We start from the raw sequence: 5,382 nt of genomic DNA, 5'->3' as shown, positions 1-5,382 counted from the left end.
CGTATGGTTTCGCTCGATGGAGTCGAGCTCGGCCTGCATAGCCTACCTTCCTTCGGAAAGGAAGGGAGAATCGGCACCTGGATAGAGGGAATCAAGGAAGGCATCCGCACAGTTGATGCAGTCTTCACTGAAGAAACCTTCGCAGTAGATGGAACCCTCTGAGATGCATGGACTGAAGAAGGACGAGTGCGAGGAGGGTCATCCCGTTGTCGAACTTCACGATAGTCCCGCCTCCGCTCAGAGGAATGATGAGAAAGAAGCTCATCCTCTGAGTCTTCAAAGCCTGAAAACTGGTAAGACATCTTCCAATCTGCAAAATACCAAAGAAAGTTGTGCCGCTGACGAAATAGGACCAACAGTGTGGTCACCAACCACCAAGATGCAGGCTGAAAGTGCCTACAGCCACCTGGATCTGCAAAACGCAAATAGATCTGATGGCGAACACTAGAAACGAGACCACCAGCACCGGGAACTTGCCCAGACAGAGGTCGCCTGCAGGATAGGAGCAGACAGGGTAGAAGCGACCTGCAAAACAGCAAAACGCAGCTGTAGGAGGGTCGCCCTGCAGCAGAGGAGGTCGCCTGGCAGCAAACGCAGGGTTGCTGCGTCACTGGATGACGTGGCAGCCCCTGTGTACAGCAAATGCAGGCTGTACAGCCTTCTGATGCAGTCGCCTGGCTGGAATAGACCTGTTGGTAGCCTCCTGAAGGAATCGCCTGGCTGTTGTGGGGCTGTGGACAGCAGCAGTAAGGTATTTCTCTCGTCCTCCGTGCTCTCAATCAGGCGATGATACCATGTGAGAGTGCGCAGCGAAAGAAGAACATGAACAAAGAGGAGAGGAGAGAGGAAGCAGAGAATGAAGGAAGAAAGTCTGCACTGACTGAGATGAATGCTGAATACACTGGAATGGACAGAACAGTCCCTGCACGCAGCCCGGAGCGTCAGTGAGGGAACCAGGACAGACTGGAAGCAGAGGCAACACCAATGCCGGAGACGGAGACGGAGGGAGCAGTGCTGAACCTGCAGAGCATGAATGAGATGAATGCTGGACTGACTGGGGGGGCAGCTATAAATAGCCCCCAGCCAGAAAACTGGCCGACCAGCTAAACTGGCCGACCTGGCCAGATCTGGTCCGACTGGCTAGTTCTGGTCCGATTGACCAGAACTGGTCCGACTGCCCAAAATAATGGGCAGTCACCCCAAAAACAGCCCAGATCTGGGCTGTAAAATGCCCAGGGCTACATGCTGACTAAAGCAGACTGAAAACACACTGACAGAGCTCCTCTGTCTCCTGTCAGACTCTGACAGGAGCTCACAACCAGGAGATGACAGACTGAGACTAAATAAGAGCAGGCTAACAGATTCGACCCCTATGTGATCTAGCAGTTGTTTGCAAGTCACTGTGAAATTTTATATCACTATCAAGGTCTCCTTTTGTAACACAAGAGCAGGTGGTCTCCTGCATGGCTTGCCGAAGTTACAGAGTAAGCTGCCAAATCCAACCAAAGAGGCTGATGGAGGAGTATCTTGGAGTCCCTCACAAGTGTATGATAACTGTGATACAAGAGGGGGTTGTTCTGCTATAAATGAAGCTGTAGTTTCACAATGTACAAGCCCAATGCCACTGCCTGATGAGCTTGCAGTAGTAAGCCCAATGAGACCGCCGCAAGGGTACCCAAGCAAAGGTCTTTCACAAAGAGCTTCTCCTAGAAGGTGGTCTGCCTCTCCTTTAAAAAAGGTTCAAGTTGGTCGATTTGGGAGCCGGCGGGCCGGGTCGGTCGTGATCCGCAGTATCAATTACTTTTCTGAACGCTAGAGTAAAGAGAGACACCATGTTATGGACACCAGTAGCAGCAGCGATGGTGAAGAAAAGGCTAAGAGCTGTACTCTAGATGAGCCAAACTAAGACTGATGGAGGAAACTCTAGAGCGTAGAAAAGCGGAGATGGATGCCCAAACAGCCAAGCTCAATGACAAAGCTCATGCCAAGGCTCGTGCTGCCAAGCTGCTTGCCCTTTAGGCCAACTTGAGGGATATGCAAAGACTCCAGGCGTTGATCTGGCTGAATTTGTTTTGTCATGAGATTTTGTCCATAGATTCTAATGTGTTATGAATATTTGACATCTGTTGGCAGGAGGATGGAATGGTTGGGCATGGCAATCTTCAACCATTGTTGACAAAGGGTTACTCGAGGTCTGATAGTAGTCCTCCCTCTCCTCCCTTAACACCCCGAGTGGTGAAAGAGCAGGCATTGACACCAAAAGCTCATAGGGCAAAGAAGGCGGTGTATGCATCTCAAAAGAACTCAAGCACTCCTGGGAGCTTCAGACGAATAGTTTCCATCTCCCCTAAAACCACTCCTTGAGGAACTCTGGGGTAAGCCATTGGTCCAGAGGACCCCTAGTTCCTCAAATGCCCCTAAGAACTCTCTTTCCTCCTTGGTTCCTTGCTTTTCAGACCCGAAGAATGAAAACATGAAACCATCTCCAGGGAAGTTGTCGGGCTCTGCGATAGTGCTTTCCAAGGATGCTGGGATTCCTGCTCAGCATCCAGGAGCAAGCAAGGCTTTACAATCAGGACCAAATGGCAGTGTACCCAAAAGAAGTTCAAGGGTAGAGAAGAAGACCCGACCAAGGCAAACCAGGCAGAGTTTTGTGACAGGTGAATTAACAGATCCATCTCCTATGCCTGAAGGGGAGGTCTCCCTCTCCCTCTTGAGCACTGAAACTGACATAAAAGTGGAGGCTCCTATCATGAGCAAGATAAGGCAAAGTTCTGTTGCTCCTATTCAGGAAATGAAGCCCTTTTTGCGCAAAGGGTCTGGCATTGGACGTGGTAATGAAATGCATGCATCACCCAAGAAGAAACAATAACCGGAAGTGGACACCCTTGTGTCATAATCTCCTGCCCAGTCTGAATCACTGTAGCCCTGCAAGCATGAAGCATCCCCCCTGGGGTAAAACAATCCAAGATGCATAGTACCCTGGAGATATCTAAATATTCTCTTCACAGCCTGCCAATGTTTTGTGCCTGGACAGTGCATAAATCTGCTCAATACGGATACCCCATACTGTATGTCTGGCCGAGTGTTGCATAAATATAGTAATGATCCAACAACCTGCTTATATACAGTGGCATCAAAAAGTTCTCCTGTATCCTCAAGACTCAACTTTACACCTGATTCCACGGGAGTGGCAACCGGTTTGCAATCCTGAAAGGAAAACTTCTGTAGCAATTTCTGAATATACATAGATTGCTGCAAATATATGCCCCCTGATGTCTGCATAAACTGTATACCCAAATAGTAATACAACGGACCAAGATCTGACATTTCAAAGCGGTGCTGTAATTCAGCTTTAAAAGCTGCAATATGCACTTTCTGTGGCCCCGTGAGCAGCATGTCATCGACATATAGAACTAAAATCAGAAACATATCCTCTGCACTCTTGACATATAGAGTGCTCTCAGCTGAACTCTTCAGAAAGCCTTGGGAAGCCAAGTAAGAATCAATCTTCTCATACCATGCTCTAGGGGACTGTTTCAACCCATATAGAGCCTTCTGCAATCTGCAAACTTTGGCTTCTTGCCCCCTAACTCTAAAGCCAGTGGGCTGCTGTACATAAACTTCCTCATGGATATCACCATTCAGGAAAGCTGTAGTAATGTCCAACTGATGGATAGTCCATCCAAACTGACCAGCCAAGGCAATCATGCATCTGACTGTGGTCATGCGAGACGTGGGTGCAAATGTCTCATCATAATCTATGCCCTTCTCCTGAGCATACCCTTTTGCAACCAAACGGGCTTTGTAGCGTGACACTGTGCCATCTGCATTCCGTTTGATTTGATACACCCACTTAACCCCTATGGCCTTCTTACCTAGAGGCAAGTCTGTCAGATACCATGTCTCATTCTTCATGATGCTATCATATTCTGATTGCATGGCCTGCATCCAATTTGGGTCTTCTGCTGCCTCCTCAAAAGAGACAGGCTCATCCACCTGAGTGGGTTCATCCTCACTGTATGTGCCCTCACATGCATGATAATCAATACTCATCCCATGAGCACGGCGGGATCTTGTCCTGGTAGGCAAAGGAACATCAATGTGGCTGTCCCGCAATGTATCTAGCAACCACCTAGGCACCCGTCTGGACACTTCAGGGACTGCCATGTGCTCGGATGATGGCTGTGGCAAATCAGCCTGTGACTGTACTAAATCATGAGCTGCACCAGTAGGATCAATAACATTTGTTGCTGGCTGTATACCAGCTGTACCGAATTGATTTTGGGGCTGAATTGCATCTGCTACAGGCCCCACAATGTCAACAACCCGTGGTAAATTTGTGGCTGCACTTCTTCCCTCATGGGGCAGGAGCAATTTGAAGACATGATGACTGTAAATTTCTGGTTTCCTACAGAGCGTAGACCAATCAAAATTCTGCTCCTCTGCAAATGTAACATCTCTGCTGGTTAGAATCTTCTGTGTACCAGGATGGTACAGCCGATAGCCCTTGCTTTCATTGCTATAACCAACAAAAATGCATCTTACAGCCTTGTCATCCAACTTACCCCTCTGATGCTGTGGCACTAAGGCATAACTCATGCATCCAAAAACCTTGAAGCCTTTGACAGAAGGCTTCCTGCCGGTCCACATCTCAAATGGAGTCCTCTCATACTTCTGCAAAGCTTTCTTTGGGCACCTATTCAGCACATAATTGCTGCACTGCAGTGCTTCCATCCAAAATTTGTTAGGGAGGCCCTTCCCCTTAAGCATGCATCTGGCCATTTCCATCACAGTACGGTTGAACCTTTCAGCTTTACCATTCTGCTGGGGTGTGTATGGCACAGTGCACTGATGGGCAATACCCTTGCTTGCCAAGAAAGCATGAAAAGTATGAGACATGTATTCCCCCCCTCGATCGGTACGAAGGGTGGCAACCTTTTCCTGTGTAAGATTCTCCTGCAACAAAATAAAGTCTTTGAACCGTGCTTCCACCTCCGATTTATGCCTCAGTCCATAAACCCAAGAGTAGCATGTAAAATCATCAATGAATGTAACGAAGTATGCACAGCCACCTATGGACTTGGTCCTCATAGGACCGCAAACATCTGAATGAACGAGCTGCAATTTCCTGGCAACCCCATATGTGGACAACTTAGGCACTGGGGTCCTGTGCATTTTGCCCAATATGCATCCCTCGCACACATGACGAGAGGGTAACTGTATGGGTGGCATGTCCTCCACCATAGAATGTGCCTGCAATCTCTGTAAACCCCTGAAGTGTAGGTGGCCCATCCTGGCATGCCACAGCTCAGCAATGGCCAACTGATCACTAGTAATCACAGCACAAGCATCATGTACTCCAGCCCTGTAGTGATCCAA

Source organism: Lygodium microphyllum, chromosome 24 (genome assembly GCF_053477565.2).
Source record: "Lygodium microphyllum isolate KBCC chromosome 24, Lygodium_microphyllum_v1.1.10, whole genome shotgun sequence".
In the NCBI taxonomy this organism is placed as follows: domain Eukaryota; kingdom Viridiplantae; phylum Streptophyta; class Polypodiopsida; order Schizaeales; family Lygodiaceae; genus Lygodium; species Lygodium microphyllum.
Note: the sequence above shows the minus strand (reverse complement) of the source record.